Here is a 17,886-nt window from a genome sequence, read left to right as displayed (position 1 = left end):
GGTCCTTTCTGAAGCCACACTGACTTTCAGGTAGATGATCATCTTCCAGGAGAAAAATCAGCCTATTAAGGAGAATCTTGCCAGCAATGACTAAGAGAGAGAGATCTCCCTGTGATTATCATAAGACAATCTATTTCCTTTACCTTTATAGAGATGGAAAATGGAGGCATTCTTGAATTTCTGGGGGATAATCTCCTCTTGTCATATAACCTGGAAAACTTCAGTCAGCTTTTGTATGAGTAATGGACTGCTTACCTTGTAAATCTCAGCTGGAATAGAATCGGTATCAGGTGCTTTGCCACATGAAAGGAGCCTAATGGCATTCAAAACCTCTTCTTCAGTTGGAACTTCAGTAAGGGAGGGATTGACTTCAATCTGAGGTAAATGGTCAATGGCATCAGCCTTGATTGATGATGGTCTGTTGAGAACACTATGGAAGTGTTCTCTCTAGAGTCAAATCCTTATCACTTACCAATGTGGCTCCATCAGCACTGAGTAGTTGAGATTCACCATGAGTCTTTCACTCATAAATAGCCTTCAGGGCATCATAAAAAAAACTTTGGATTGTTACTATCAGCATAAAACTGAATTTCATCTGCCTTCTTGCTGAGAAAATAATCTTGCATCTCTCTAAGCTTTGCTTGTACTTTATTTTTGATGGCATGAAGTGTTGCCTTCTTAAGGGAGGGATGAACTATCCTGCTGCTGTGGAGTTCTCATTTTTCATTTAGCAGCTTCTGGATTTCCCTATCATTTTCATCAAATCAGACTTGGTGTTACTGAGTGTTCTGCCCCAGATGAGTAAATGCAGTGTTATACACCAAATCTCTGAAAGCTGCCAAGTGCTTTTCTGCTCCCCTGTTGCCAACTGAGTGTTGGCTGAAATTTTTCTTCAAGTTAGGAACAAACTGTTCCTGCTCAGAGAAGAGAGGTAATTTGCTGACATTAATTCTTTTGGTAGTAATTTTGCCTTGGGGACATCACTTTTGTGGAATGTGATTATTTAGTTTGGATAGGATAAGTCTATGATCAGTCCATCACTCTGCATCACACATTACCTTCATCACTCTTACATCCTGTTTGTCTCTTGTGCTTTCCCAGTCACAAATGGAGTGAAACAAGGATGTATGCTTGCTCCTATGCTTTTTAGCATGGCGTTTGCAGCCATGGTGCCAAATGCTTTCAATGAGGATGAACACGGCATCACATTCAGCTGCTGCACTGATAGTAAATTCTTCAACTTGAAAAGGCTACAAGTCAAGACCAAAGTGGAGGGAGCGTTGGTGTATGATTTTCTGTTTACAGATGATTGTGCTTTCAACACACCCTCTGAAGCTGAGATGCAACAAAGTATGGATCAATCCTCTGCTGCTTGTGCTAATTTTGATCTAGCAATTAACACCAAGAAAACAAAGGTGCTTTATCAGTCACCACCATATCATTCATACATGGAACCATCAGTTACAGCAAATGGAGAAGTTTTGAATGCTGTGAATAAGTTCATTTACCTTGGTAGTGTACTTTCCAGAGATCTACATATTGACAATGAGGTTGATGCATGCATCAGCAGAGCTAGCTCAGTGTTTGGGAGGCTCCAAAGGAAAGTATGGGAGAGAAGAGGTATTAGACTGATTACTAAACTGAAGGTCTACATAGCCATTGTGTTGACCTTATTGTTGTATGCCTGTGAAACCTGGACAGTTTATCAGTGCCATCCCAGGAAACCGAATCACATTGTCTTTGAAAGATTCTGAAGATCACCTGGCAGGATAAGGTACCAGACACTGAGGTCCTTACTTGAACTAAACTGCCAAGCATTCAAACTGCTACAGAGTATACAACTCTGATGGACTGGCCATGCTGTTTCAATGCAAACTGTACACTTGCTAAAAAGACTATTTTATAGAGAATTCACACAGGGCAAGTGTTCACATGGTAGTCAGAAGAACTGATACAGGGACACTCTTGAGGTCTCTCTTAGGAACTTTGGAATTGATTGTGAGACACAGGAGACACTGGCACAGGACTGCTCAGCATGGTGTGCCCACATCAGAGAAGGTGCTGTGCTCTATGAGCAAAGCAGAATTGAGACAGCTCAAAGGAAACACAGGATACACAAATTTGGAGTATCCACCCCAAATGCTCCTATGGACTATTTATGCCTGACCTGTGGTAGAGCATCTGGAGCTTGTATTGTTCTGATCAGCCACAGTTAGACACATTGAAACTTGACTCTAGCATGGTGAAGTCATCTTGGTCCTCTTGGAGAGGGAAAGACAGCAACCAACTAACCAACCATATAAAAAATATCTCAAATCTAGTCAAAAACAAGTAAGATTTGAGATGTTGATGAGGCATCTAAATGGAGATGTCAGTCCAGTTATTAATCAGATAAGTCTGCAGTCAGGAGAGAGGCTGTATATACCAGGCTGTATATTCAAATTTGAGGATCATGTACATAGAGGAGTATTAGTATTTGCCATCATTTTTTGAATCTCTTCTCCCAATCCCCTGTCAAAATTTAACTGCCTCATGTTCACACGATCAGATGACTAAATCAAATAAATTCATCTACATTTATGTGACAGCTAACTTATTTAGTTTGTTCCTTAACCCCATAAAATTGTATATGCCTCTAATGAGTCTGGAGTATTAGTAATTGTGAGAATATTAGGCTGGAAATACTTTGAGAATTGAAAATATTTAAATGCCCCTGAAATCACTCTAAATAGATGATAAAACATTATACCTATTTACAGAACTAAGATTATTCCTCTCTTTTCTTAGTTTCTTAGCATCACTACCAGAAGATAGTGAAAAGAAAGGAAAAGAGATCAGATTTAATTCTTTCCTTGTCATGTTTGTTTGTTTTTTAACCAATGGGACTAAGATGAGATCTTAAAATTATATATACATTTAATTTAGTTTGGGTTTTCTCATATGTGCATATATATATTTATATTTATATGTGAGGGTAGAAGTGCATGTTGCTTAAAGGGGTGGGGTAAGATGTAGAAATGGAGAATGTTTGAGAACAAGGCAAGGGGTAATTTTGGACTATGTGAAAGCAGTTATTACCTTGTTCATCTTCCTGAGCATTTAAAATTTTATTTGAAATGATGTCTTATTTTTATTGATGCCTTTTATTTTTTAAATCACATCCATATTTGAATATCTCTCCCATCTCATACTGTAGCAGCAAGCACCCTAGCATACCCAGGGTGGCTGCTAGCATAGGTTCTTAGATTTGCTTTTTTTTTTTAAAAAAGGAAAGTAACTCAAAATGGTTTAACAATCTTACTTTAGGTAACCAAACATCAGAGAATACAAACAGAATTTACAAGCAGATAGAGAGACAGATCAGCAGGTAGGACTTCCAGCTGTCTGACCATTACATCCATACCTAGTTAGTTACCAGAGAGGGAAGCACCAACATCTGGGTTTTCAAAGCTGGCGGCTCAATGGCTGCCCAGAGTCTCATCTGACCAAATCACACAACTCTTTCCAAAGTGAGCCCCAAAGCAAAACCTCACATCAGGGTATATATAGCCTTCTCCTGGGCCAGAGACCATCACAACCCTCTTGACCCACTGTCCAATCACAAAGCATCAAGGTGTGGGCATTCCTGAAGAACAAGCCTCCCTCTACAGGCTCCAAGTGAGCACATTTAGCCTATTAGGGGGCAGAGTATATTCTCAAATCAAAGGAAGGTTCTCAGAATCACTTAAGCCTATCAAAGGGACAAGGAGCAGGGAAGGTCTTCAGATTCTCATTCCCATAACACATACCCAGTGAGAGATTCCTTGTAAGAGTTATTTAAAATGAAGTAAAAAAAAAACAACTCATCAAAACTAGCCAAAAGTATTGACTGTTTCTGACTGTATATACAATATACAGTTTCTATAATATGCAATATACACACTCTAGTTTTTTACTTCTGCAATGAAGGGACAGAGGTGCATTTTCTCAACTCTTCTCCCTGAAGATTAGAGTAACTGACTTTCTGACTTGAATAGAGGAGGTAGAGTCCTGCTGGAAGAATAAGGTTGATCCAAATGATTTCTGGAAGATCCTTTCAGGTAAATGATTTTTAGCATGAGATTTTTAAGCACGATGTCTTAAACAAACATGTATAGGATTCTGAAGCATTTCAAAAATAGGAACTAAACTGGTACTATGGTATACCATATATATATATGGTATGTATGGGAACTTCCAGTGAGGACACTCTCTGCACCAATGAGTATTGACACTTTTCTGCAACTTAACAGTTTTAGAGACTTGTCTGTAGCACACAGAAGTTAAATGAGATGCCCAGAGATAGAGAGTCACTTTGTATCAGAGGTAAGACTTGAACCAAGATCTGCTTGGCTCCAAAGTCAGTTTTCTATCCATTATATCAACATAGGCTATCTTTAAAAACTTTGATAGTAAATTCAGTTGGTTGAGTTAGCAAACCACCACTTGATGTATAAAATGTATTTCACTTAAGAGCACATGGTATTGCATTGGAATATAAAAGCAATAGGAATAAACTTTTTTTTGCAAGTTTACTGTAGGGGGAGAAGGTTTTCTTAAGTGATAAGTTTCCAAGAAATACTTCTGAAAACTTATCTCACAGACTCAGTCATCATCAAGCATGTGTAAGTCTTTTCATTTCTCTCTCATGCCAAGGTCAAAAGCTGATAAGTGAAAATTGCAAGTAGCTGAAAGATGGAAATACAATATTTAACTTCACAACCAAAACATTCCAAAATTCAGTTGTACTTGACCTACTTCAAGGAAAGATTTAGTCATGATTGAGCAACCAAAGGAAAGATTCTTATTTTTATGTCTGGCATTTTGTTTGGGTTCCAGTTGTTAAAATCCTTATAGTCTAATCTTCTTGGTCCCTTGAGCAATTTTGTTTACATTGTGGGACATTTTTATATCAAGAATGTTCTTAATATTTGTTCCACTTGATGGCAGAATTTATGTAGTGAAATTTGTTTTGAATAATAAAGATTAATTGATTATATTATTAAAGGTTTAGAGCTCCTTCTGTTCCTCTGATCCTCTAGGACACTTCTAGATCTTTCTTATTACTGTTGTGCCTTTGTCCAAATGAGGGATTCCCAATAATATATTGGATGGAAAGTAGGTTTCAGCAGTAGAATCTATATTAGGTTAAATGAATTTGTCCCCCAAATTCTCACTGTCTTTTTTGAATCAATGTTTTGTGAACTCCATGCCCAGAGTAATTTCCAACTTCTAGAGAAACTCAGGTGAATGTATTTTGACTTAAACATGAATGAATATAAACATGGTCACAAAAGCAGATATTTAGAACTGGGAAGAGACTATAGAAGTCATTTTAAAGGTGAGATTGAAGCTGAGTTTAAATGATATACTCAAGGTTATAGAAGTAGCAAGTGAAGAGAGCTGGGATTCAAGACCCAGTCCTGTAACTCCAAATCCTATATTTGTTCTCTTATACCACACTGCTTTGCAATAGTTTTCTAAAATAGAAATTCTCTTTCGAGGAAAAGTACCTTGAATATTGGAGATAACTCTATCCATTTATCATCATCATCAGCAACATTATCATCACCACCATCATCATTATTATCACACTCATTTAAAACCAAAGAAAGGATTTTAGTTCCTGTTTTTGAGATATTGCATGAAAATTATTTCATCATTTAGGAAATTAAAATAATTTTGTTACATATGCAGTAATCCTTTGTTTTGTAAACTTTACTCATATTAATCCCCTTTATTATTTATATTTTATCTCCCCTTAATAGACCACCTAAACTCTGTTGCTCCCAATTTTTTTTCTCATTAATTTATTCATTCAACAAACAATAAGGAAAAACAACTCTGGTGAGTGCTAGGCTAGGCACTGGAGGGAAATGCAGATTTTTAATAATCAATCAGTAAACATTTATTAAATACCTACTATATGCTAGTCACTGTGCTAAGTTCGAGGACACAAAAAAGATGAAAAAGAGTCCCTGCCCTCAAGGAGCTCATAATCTAAAGATGGATTATCTAATTAACTATTTAATTGATTACACATGGTCTGTACCATCATGAGGCATACTATCTAGCAGCAAGATAAAACACAGGCACAGATAACTTTAATATATAATATTTACATAAATAAATCAAAGAAGTGGAAAACATTCCAATCAGTAAGCATTTCTTAACCTGCTCTGCTAGTGCTAGGCACTAACTTAGATACTAGGATCCTGAAGAGAAAACCAAGAATCTTTTCCCTCAAGGTGCTTGTATTCGACCAGCATATATCAAGATGATTACATGGACAGGGTGGCTAGGTGACACAGTGAATAGAGCGCTGGCCCTGAAGTCAGGAGGACCTGAGTTCAAATTTGATCTCAGACACTTAACACAAAAACAAGCCATGTGACCTTGGGCATGTCACTTAACCCCAACCGGCCTCCACAAAGCAAAAAAAAAAAAGATGATTACATGGGAGAACGGAGCTCTTGGTGCTTCTTTTCTTGATGCCATATGCAGTTGCTCTGCAATTTCTAGCCTTTGAGAGTTCTCTGTGGGCACTGAGGTTAAACATCTTGTCCCCAGAGCTAGTTTGGTGCATATCAGAGGGCAAACTGAATCCAGGGTTCCTGAACCTGACACTGACTCTTTATCCTCTATCTCACAGCTGCCTCTCACAACTACTTTACTGAGTGTTCAGTTATCAAGTATTACTCATATTTACATTGGTTTCACTTCTCTTATCAAAGTCCACCAAAATATTAGCAGAAATAATTTATTTTGCATAGCACTTCATTTACAAACCCCTTTCCCCAAAGCAATCCTATGAGATAGGTAGTGCAGGGATAATTATGCCAATTTTTTTTTCCATTTGGCTGAAGAAACAGTGTTAAAGTTGTTAAACAAATTGCCTTTCTTAGTCATCTTTAATCTTAGTGCCTTCCGAATCTATCCTGTCTATATCTTGTTTTTACATAGTTGTTCACATGTTGCCTCCCCATTAGACTATGAACACTTTGAGATTAGGAGCTGTCTTTTGGCTTTCTATGTATCCCTAGAGCTTAGCACAATGCCTGGTACATAGAAGGGCCTTAATAAATGCTAGCTTCTTCATTTCTATTCACACAGCAAGTGGCTGATTAAGAAACAGAACCAGGGTCCTCTGATTCACAGCCCAGGTGTAATGGGAATGGGAAATTGAAGAACTTTCTTGCCCCTTAATAGACCTAGGGGAGAGTTTGAAGACCTTCCCTGTTTTGAAAGTAAACTCTGCCCCCTAATAGGCTGAATGTAGTCACATGGAGCCTATGGTTGGGGAATTTCCTGAAGGGAAGCAGAGCCCACAGGAAGGTGGGAGTCAGAGCCAGAGAGATGGTGGGAGAGAAAGGTGCTCAGGCAAGGAGAGAGAAAGAGAGGTTTGTGAGTAAATATTGGTCTTGTATTAGTTTGTGGGAAGGCAGAAGGATGCTGTGGCTCTCAGGGTTATTATGGCTTCTGAATATCTTTGGTACTGTGATGGAATTGGCTTACTGATTTTGGAATTAGGTTTTCTGGTGTCTAAATAAATGTTTCAGTTCCATCCTCTACTTGGAGAATCTGGTATGTTTTGCAATGGAACGTCATGCAATATTTATAGTTATAGTCTTGATTGTGATCATGGGAGCTGTAAATATTGCATTGGCACTACACCAGGGCATCGACTTTCATTAGTCGGGGGGGGGGGGAGACGACACTAGGCTTCATTAACAACATAACAAGAAATAATAGTTTTCAGCATCCTTCTAGAATTGTAGGTGACATTGCTAAAATTCTGTGAATGTTTCAGATTTGGGGAAGAAAAGCTTAATGTCTACTGGAGGAAACATGAAATATTCTGTTGATATCAGATGTTTCTAAAAATGTAAGAAGGTTAAACACAGAGCACATAGTATTGCATTGCAAAAAAAGAACTGGGGGCTTCCCCCCCACCATTTTTCTGAGGGAAGAAGCTTTTATTTTTTAAGTGATATCTCCAATAAACATTTCAGAAAAAATGTACCTCACCGACTCAGTCATCATTAAGCATGTATTCATCTTTTATAGAAAGCGTATTTATAGTTTGGAGGAAAGATATGTATATGTGTTTTAGTATGAGAGAAATGATAGAAATAAATATTCATAGTTTGAAAAAAATCAAATAAAAATCTTTATACACCCCACACATTATTAGCACTCTTTGGTACAAAAAGTACATTGTTATTTTGCATGTACATTTCATTTATTTACTGATGGACGAGATATTCCCCACCAGTAGAATGTAAATTCACTGAGGCCAGGAACAGTCCAGCTTTGTCTTTGTTCTCCCAGTGCCTAGTACATACCATACGTAGTTATAGGAAATTCTTAACGATCTGAATTGAATCAAGTTGCGGAGTAGCTAGTATAATGCTATACACATGGACAGCTGTCCACAGTGAAGATTCACTGAATGAAAGAGAGGTCTGCTGGGAATACTATAATTTTTTTTTAAAAGAGAAACTGTTCTTTTCTAGTGTGAGAAGCCATGACCTATTTCATACTGCCAAGGTTTGGGGTGATGAGATGATCTGCTTTTGCCAGAAGACAGTGCTCACTGACCTCTAAGACATCTATCTGGGCGTGGGTAAATGGTAGCTAGAATTTCAATTCGCAAAAATCTTGTTTGGATGTCCCCACAGTCTCAGTACTGCCACAGAGTTTTTTCCCTTTTTTTTTGGAGGGGGGAAGGTAGGGCAATTGGGTTTAGGTGACTTGCCCAAGGACACATGGCTAATTTTTTTGTGTGTGTTAAGTGTCTGAGGTCAGATTTGAACTCAGGTCCTCCTGACTCCAGGGCCAGTGCTCTATTCACTGCACCACCTAGCCACCCCTGAGCCACAGAGTTTTGATGTTAGCTTCTGCACTTGGGATGCTAAGTGATAATATTTAGTGTTTTATATAACTGTGGGATCTTGGCAAGTCATTTTTTCTCCCTGAGACTTGGTTTTTCTCATTTGTAAAATGAGGTGGTTGAACAAGAAAGTATCTCTTAGCATTAAAATTTCACAATATTATGATTAAAGCCCTATTATAACTAAATTTATCTTCAACTTCTATGGAATAATTATTTGTTCAGTATAAAAACCGAAGTTTCCCATGAAAGCTAAGGTCATTTTTTATTATTATTTTGTTATTTACATTCATATTAATTATCATTTCTATTTTACCAATATTGCATTGAGATGTGGAATACAGCAGTCACTGAAAAATTAAAAATGAATGTCACACAGAGGACAATGCTGTGATGTCTGTGATCAGGATGTCACATATAACCAGTGAGGCACTCCAGAGAAAAAGCAGGAATAAAAATGTCATCAAGGAATAGAATGATAGAAGAATGGTCATGTGGTGAAGAAAGAGGTGATAGGTATATAGTGGGAATATTCATCTGGTACCCTCAGCATGACAGGAGAAAGCAAGGACCCATCATATTGGGTGGTAAACATATGGGAGAACTTATGGGAGTTGCATGTGATAGGCAGTTATAGATGGTTTGCTATCTGCATCATTGCTGGGAACTTCCAAATTGATGAGCTCACAAATCCACTTGAATATCAACAATCCACTTGGTTGATTCAAGTTAAAATATGTTTTTCCTGAACAGCAAGGTTTTCCTCACCCAAAGGTATATGAATAATTATTTTAATGTATAATTTTCCCAATGTAGACACCAACATAGCCTTAATTACCTTCTTCTTTCTCTGTCTCTTTTTATTTTTCTCTGTCTCTAACTTTGTCTTCTCTCTCCCTCTCCTCTCCTCTCCCCCTCCCTCTCCCTACCCCTTTCTCTTTCCCCCTTCCTCTCTGTCTTTCTCTTTCTCTCCCCCTCTCCCCCATTATCTTTGCTTCTGTCTTTGCAACTGTCTCTCTTCCATCTTCTCCAACTCTTTCTGGTTTTCTATTACTCCTTCCAACTTTCTTAGCTTCCATCTAACCTAGGGGTGGGGAACCTATGGCCTCAAGGCCACATGGCCCTCTAGGTCCTGTGCAGACCTTTGACTGAATCCCAACTTCCCAGAACAAATTCTTTTATTAAGATTCTAGCCATTCTCAAGACATAACTAACAACATAGTCCTTCCTAAAAACTTTCCTCTCCTGATTTCAATCTGCTGTGTCCACTTTCTTTTTTTTCTTCTTGGGGATGACTCTATTATTTAATTCACTGCCTTGCCACTGTTTTTCAGCAGTCTCATGTATGCATATATGGGAAGAAATTAGTTTGTCAGATACTGGAAACATTTCTTCAGTTGTATTTGACAAGACAAACCTCCTAATGCAATCTCTAGAATGGAAACTATAATGTCAGTGAAATCTTAGGTTTGTGCATAATCCAGAATGGGTACTGCTCTCTACACTGGCCTCAAAGAAGCTTAAGAAAGACCTACTCACAATTTAGGAAAGATATGAAAGAACTGAAGTGTATTCAGGAGAAAGTGACCAGTTTGGTAAGGGGATCAAAGAAAAATCTATATAAACATAGGAAGGAACTAGGAAGGTTCAGCTTGAGAATAGGCAGACTCTGGGAAGGGGTTGGCAGTTGTCTTTAAGCACCTGAAAGACTGTCACGTGGAAGCAAGATCCTACTTGTTTTCTCTTTTTTCCCCAAGGAACAACAATGGGAAGAATGGATAGAAATTGCAGAAAGGCAGACAAGTTTATTGTAAAGAAAAACTTCCCAACAATTTAGCATTGTCCCAAATGGAATGAATTGACTGGGTAGACAATGGATTTCTCATCAATGGAGATTATTGTGTGGAGTTTGGATGGCTATTTTTCAAAGATACTATAGAAGGGATACTTGTCCAGACTTCAGTTGGACTAGATCACTCCTGAGTTGCCTTCCAACTCTGTGATTCTATATTTCTCATTACTTGCTTGGGAACTTCCTAGTACCTTAAAGAGTATGGGACCTATAGCAACGGCTTAGTCAATACATGTGAAACTAATGAATAAATGGAGATTGGCCAATAATTCTATTTCACATATTTTTCTAACTATTGAACAATTCCTTTGCCTTCCAAGGCAGCTCAGTAAATAGAGCCTCTTTAGATGTCTCTAGATGGGGGAAATTTTTTTTCAGGAAAAATAGCATGATCTCACCTATGTGCTTATCTGGGTCAGAAACAGATAAAGGCCAAATGGCATTCATTAGGGACCTAGAAGGAAAGAATGACATTACAGCTTCCATTTTTACAGACAAAAAAAAACTATAGATCCAAGTCTTTCCAAGTGTGGCATTTTAAAGAAAGCTAGTATAATTTCGATTGAATATTAGACCTCTAAAGAATAAAAGTGTTTCCCCACTAACATTTTTGGACTAGAAAAAAAGTCTTCCAGATTTATAAACGCCTTCAGAAATCTAAGTAGTAGGTTGGAATTTTATTTATCTTCATTGCAGTAAATACCTGGTTTATTTGTACTCTGATTTCTTTACTTGCCTTCCCAAACCCACCTCTTGCTTCAGGAATGGAAAACTACAGAATCAAACTTTGTTTTTTTAGCTTGCGTGTGAACTTTTCTTTTTAATAAAGGGAGGGGAAATTTTAGAATCTCACAATGGTAGATATGTAGGTTATTGGGAAATGAAATATTTGAGTTTTGAAAGGCTTCATTCCATTTAGATAACTCAGAATGGTGCTTATAAAAAGTTCTCAAATATCCAGGGATCAAACAGTAGAAATGAGTGTTAGACTGTCTCAGTAGGGACAATAACTCTTGTACAGAGTTCTATGACCCAAAGAAATATTTTCTACCACGTCACACATGGCACTGGAAGGAAAACAGTTTTTAATGGGCCAATATCCTCTAATCAAGGGAGTGACAAGAATTAGATTGACAAAGATAGTTATTTATATATCACATATCATTTATAATTCTTTTGGTAATGATTATAACTCAATTTAGGGGGCGAGGAGAGAGAATATCTCATTGTATTGGATCTCATTAACGTCTGAAGATTTTTTTCAATAAGACCTGTGATTTCAGTGATATAAGGAGCTACTGGTAGAAAAACTCTCTCTACAAACACAGGACAGCTTCTCTGAAACTTAGAATCCATAGCCAGAATGCATGAAAGAGGATCGGAGTCTGTAAAGAGTATGGTTACTTAATTAACTAGTGATTTAAAACTGTCTTAAAGCACCTCAAATTAAATTTTGTGAATGATAGATCTGTTCTACTTTCTGTCTTCTATATTCTGATTACAAAAGCCATGAATGTGTTTTCTTAGAAAATACATCTTTACAATATCATAAGAACTGATTTCTACTTCTTTGAAGGGGGATTCAAGTGGGGGATCATGAAGAACATTCCTATTCAGATCCTGATTGGATCTTCAAAAGCTACAGGATGTTGTTAATGATTATTTGTGTGTAAGAAGAAGGTATGTCCAGGAAATGCATGATCAAAAAAGTTGGTGAGACAGTCACATAGAGAAATTAAGGTGGGTCAGGGGGAACTTTGCATGGTAGTAACAAAATATTGAGAACTAGTTGGAAAAATCTAGCAGTTGTTCAGTCATTTTTAGTTGTGCCCTTCTCTGCATGACTCTATTTGGGGTATCCTTGGCAAAGATACTGGACCGTTTTGCCATTTTCTTCTCCAGTTCATTTTTTAATTCAGTAACTGAGGCAAGCAGAGTTAAGTGACTTACCCAGTGTCACACTTTAGTAAAAGTCTGAGGCCAGATTTGAACTTACAAAGATAAGTGTTTTTGACTGCAGTCTTTGCATTGCATCTACTGTCCCACCTAGTTGCTGAAGGAATCCAGTACTGTAGGGGAAATCATCTACTAAAATTTTATGAGAGGTCATATTGACTACGAATCCATGACTTAGTTGGGTTCTGGGCCATGTTAGGAGCTACCAACATCAATTGAATCATGAATCCATTTATTGAAATATTATTTCTACCTGCTTGATTGGTTAGTTGTTGCTCTTCATTCGTGGAGAGGACCAAAATGATATCCCTATGCTAAAGTTAAGTTTCAATGTGTCCAACTGTGGCTGATCAGACCAATATGAGCTTGGAATGCTCTAGCACAGGTTGGGCACAAATACTCTGAGTGAACATTTGGGGTGGAATCTCCAAATTTGTGCCTCCTGCATTTCCTTCGAACTGCTTCAATTCTGCTTTGCTTGTAGATCACAGCACCTTCTCTGATGTGGGCATGCCATGCTGAGTGGTCCTGCGCCAGTGTCTCCCATGTCATACAATTAATTCCAGAGTTCTAGAGAGAGACCTTGAGAGTGTCCTTGTATCACTTCTGAACACCATGTGAATACTTGCCCTGTGTGAGTTCTCCATAAAATAATCTTTTTGGCAAGCATATGTTTTGCATTCAAACAATGTGGCTAACCCATGGGCATGGAGTCAGGAAGATTCATCTTCCTGAGTACAAATCCAGCCTCAGACACTTACTGGTTATACGACCCTAGGCAAGTCACTTAACCCTGTTTGGTGTAATTTACTTATGTGATAAATGAACTGGAGAAGGAAATAGCAAACCACTCTAGTATCTCTGCCAAGAAAACCCCAAATGAGGTCATGAAGTGAGACATGACTGATAATGATTGAACAACAACAGTATAGCTACGGTCAGATCAATTAGTCAACCAACAAGCATTTATTAAATGCCTATATTCCAGATGCTAGGGAAATAAGCAATCCATTTTCTCATAGAGAGTTTTGAGAATTTTTTTGTTGTTTATTTGTTTCAAGAAAATATTTCCCTTACATTTTGAAACTCTCCCTTCTACTCTCACTGCTTGAAATGCTTCACTTAATTTTGTCTATGAGTTTGAAATTTTGCCAAGTCATTTGGGTAAATGAATGCCCTCTTTTTAAAGTCAAATACCCTTGGGATCTATGTGAAGTAGCTACACAAAATTAATGTAAATTTGTCTCTTAGTTTTTAAAAGTCAAGTGGGAAATAGAATATTTTCTGATGCTAAGTATTTGCAACACTGACGATCATTATCATTAGTTCCATTATATTTACTCTGAGCTCCAATTTTGTCATTTATCTTTCTCAATCTTAACACACACACACATATTTATTTTACGTATGTATGTGTGTGTATATATGTAATTACAAGCATGATTTTCCAGAACTCTATTTAGCTTTTTCCATTAAATGAAATTTTCCATAGAGGATTCTGGGAAGATGGCAGAGTACCTCAGAAAATTCCAAATTCTCAAGACTTTCCCTCTCAAAAGAGATTAAATAGTGCCTCAGGGTGAACACAGAGTGGTAACAATAAATAAGAGCAGGAGCAGAAAAGGGGTGCTCCTGGGATAATTGGAGGTCTAAAAAAAAAATCCCAGGATGAGGTTTAGGCCCTGTGAAGAATAAATACCTCCAGGCTAGGAACTCTTAAACAACAAGCAGCAAGCCCTGGGTTTATCTGGTTTGGGAGGCTACCTCAGCTCTAGCTACAGGAACTTTTACCACTGGGACAGTGAAGGGAGTTGGGTATCTATGTTAGGGAAGAATGAGGGAACCTATGCTGACAAGGAACACCAGACTCACCTGTGCTGAAGAGATGTGACTGGGGGCCAGAAGGAAACAGCCCGCACGCAGTGAGTGCAGAAGCAGTGGGGTGGGATGCCTCTGGCTGTGGGCACTTAGAGGAGACTGGAAGTCTTGATTTGGGTTCCAGGCCAGAGGTGCGAACTGAAGGAAGATCTGAGGTCAGAGGCACAATCCCCAATACACCAGTGCTAGAGGTGATTACAAAAACTAAGCTACTACAATTAAAAAAAAATACACAGGCAAAGGAGAAAAAATCCATCCATAGAGAGTTACTATGGGAATAGAGAAGACCAAGGTTCATCCTCAGAGGAAGATACTGAAGCAAAGAAACTTTATTCTGCTCCAAAGGGTAAAGTCAAATGGTTGCCTACCCAAAAAGAATTCATTGAAGAACTTAAAAAAGACTTTAAAAAGCAAATGAAAGAGATTCAGGAAAGACTAAAATAAAAATAAGAACAATCCAAAAAAAAAGAATATTATGAAATATTATGAAAAGGAAGTCAATTAATTAGAAAAGGTGATCTAAAATCTTAAGGAAGAAAACAAGTCTTTGAAAATCAGAATTGGGCAAAGGGAGACCATCTAAGTTATAAGAGATCAATAAATTTTAAAAAACATAAGAAAGTGTAGAGAATAAAAAAAGAAGAAAATGTGAAACATCTCATAAAAAAAGAACTGATCTGGAGAAGAGTTCAAGAAGAGAACACATAATAGTAATCAGAATACCTGAAAGCTAGGATAAAAAAAAGAATCTTGATACAATAATACAAGAAATTAAAAAAAATTGTCCTAAAGTATCAGAACAAGTGGAGAAAGTAGAAATAGAAAAAAATTCATCAGTCACCACCTGAAAGAGTTCCTTTGAAGAAAACCCATAGGGATATTATAGTCAAATTCTAAAATTCCCAGCTCAAGAATAAAATATTATGATCAACAGGAAAAAAGACAATTTAAATATAGTGGTGCCGCAATTAGAATCACAAAAAAAAAAAATAGCAGTTATGACACTAAAAAAATACAAGTCTTGGAAAACTATATATCAAAGAGCAAAAGAACTGGGGTTCTGGTTGAAAATATCATACACAGCAAAGCCAAGCATAATCTTGAATGAAAAATAAAGAACATTTAAAGAATTGTCAGACTTTCAAGCCTTTGTTTAAAAAAAGCCAACCCTGAATTTAATCTATTTGACATACAAGAGCCAGGAGAAATATAGGGTACATGCCAAAGATTAATTACAAGGGACTCAATAAGGACAGACTGTTTATATTTTATGTATGTAAAATGTAAAATCTAAGCCTAAGATTGGTATTAGTAATCAGGTAGTTCACAAGAAAGATTGGGGTAGACCTGACTATGATATGGCTTTAACAAGTAAACCTTTTAGGGACAGCTGAAAAGAGTAATTATCTTATACAAATGAGGTATGAAGAGAACTGATTTAGATGGGGGAAAGAGAACTGTTCTCAAAACCTACTTTCATTGGAAATGGGTTCAAGATGAAACTATTCTCTTATTTTGTATTTGTTTTAATATTTAAGGTTATAACATCTTTTTCTTTTCTCTTTTGTGTATTGGTTTTAGCATTTAAGTCTAAAAGAAAAAAACGGAAAAAAATAACTGAAATTTTCCAGTTCATGTTGCCTTTGGGAAGTAGAGATGAGAGAAAAGGAAGAAAAGGTCAGAAAGGAAGGAGCAAGACCATGTCTGATAGCTACTTTTTCTATTTATCCTTTGAGTCTCAGAGAACTGTTTAAGTTTAAAGAAAAAATCTCTCTTTTTTTTCTTACTCAACTTGTTCCATGGAGTTGAAACTAAGCAGGGCAGCAGATGCAAAGTGGAGAATAACAACAAATACACTTAGCCCTTGCATAACACTTTAAAGTTTACAAAGTTTTACATATGTTATTTCATTTGATACTTGTGACATCATGAGATTTAGTGCTATTATTATCTCCATTTTTACAGATGAGAGAAGTCAGATGATTTGCCCAGGTTTGTATGACTAGTAAGTGTTTGAGGGAGGATTTGATCTAGTACCATTCTGACCCCAAGTCCGGAACTCTCTCCACTGCATTATATAGCTACTTATCGATCAATCAATCAACCACTACTTATTAACTGGCTGCTATGTGCTGGGAACGATCAAGCAGGAGAGGTTTGAAAGCTGAACTCTTGCTCACTATCTTTGGAACTGGGCAACCAGCCTGGCTAAATATGTAGGAGCTCTTCACCACAGAGTTGGCCACTGGGTTATGAAACTGTTTGGCTACTGAAACTCATGATACTATCTCCTAAGGCTTGGGGAGGGGGGTCTGAATAAACAAGACTGGAGGCAGTATCCACAATGACAGAAATCACAGACTTTTTGGAGGGAGAGGGCTAAGAAGGCTGAGTGAAGACTCTAAGTATCTAAAATTCTCTGGAATCAACTCATGAGGTTTTTACCCTGTCTGGTGGGGTTCTCTCTTCTTATCTTGTGGTTTCAACTGCAATTATTCCATATTGTGCTGATACTTCCTTTCATTTGAACATTTAATGCTTAAGGGTTAAAGAAGTTTGCAGAAAGTGACTACCATTTTCATGACTCCACTGAAGTATTCTTAATAAATATTTCATCTCATTGTGACATTCCAGAGGATGTCTTTCAAATAACAATAGGCAATAGATTCATAAGGTGGGCTTAGCAGATTGTTGACTTTTGCATATATTCTTTCTTTTTTATGATACAGAGCAATAAGCTACCTGGTGTTCTGAAAGGAAAACTAATTTGTTTGGAAGTTGAATTATAAATGCTTGGGCTTCATCATCCACATCATCCAAGTCTTATCCATCTTGCCTAAAGCAAAATAGAATTAAAGGCTGACCTTGGAAACAGTGCTTGGAAGAACTTCATCAGAAAGCAATTTAAAATAAACTCAAAGGTTGATTACCTAAGACTTACCATCTCATGTCTGTACAAATGGCTTGGGACTCTTATGAAAACAGACTTCGTTGCATGATTTCTGGTCCTTCCTGCTTTTAGCTGGGCCAGAAATCCTTGTCCATTTTCCCTTCACAGAATCTTGGCAACTTCAGTTCCAGTTTCAGCCAAAATCACAAAGTGCAAGAGGAGGTGACACTGAATAGAGATTAAAAAAAGAATGGTCATTGTGCCTGATACTACAATATGGACTGATTTAGATTTGAGAGTGAAGATTTAATTTGATTATTCTTTTTTAAAAATCTGAGTTCTTCCTTCCTTTCTTCCTTCCTTCCTTCCTTCCTTCCTTCCTTCCTTCCTTCCTTCCTT

General features: G+C 37.3%; 1 long non-coding RNA gene across 1 annotated transcript in view; it reads right to left on the bottom strand.

The window, feature by feature from the left end:
* Window positions 1-17,886, bottom strand: part of LOC138147936 (uncharacterized) — a 56,635-nt gene that overhangs the window by 15,506 nt on the left and 23,243 nt on the right. The window contains exon 2 of the long non-coding RNA XR_011164934.1: window positions 17,539-17,715. This is a non-coding gene — a long non-coding RNA (uncharacterized lncRNA). The remainder of the gene's footprint in view (window positions 1-17,538; window positions 17,716-17,886) is intronic.

This window comes from Petaurus breviceps, unplaced genomic scaffold (genome assembly GCF_028583685.1).
Source record: "Petaurus breviceps papuanus isolate PSGF00001 unplaced genomic scaffold, PetGlider_PUasm1.0 90808, whole genome shotgun sequence".
NCBI classification, from domain to species: Eukaryota; Metazoa; Chordata; class Mammalia; order Diprotodontia; family Petauridae; genus Petaurus; species Petaurus breviceps.
Note: the sequence above shows the minus strand (reverse complement) of the source record. Positions and strands in the feature narration are given on the sequence as shown.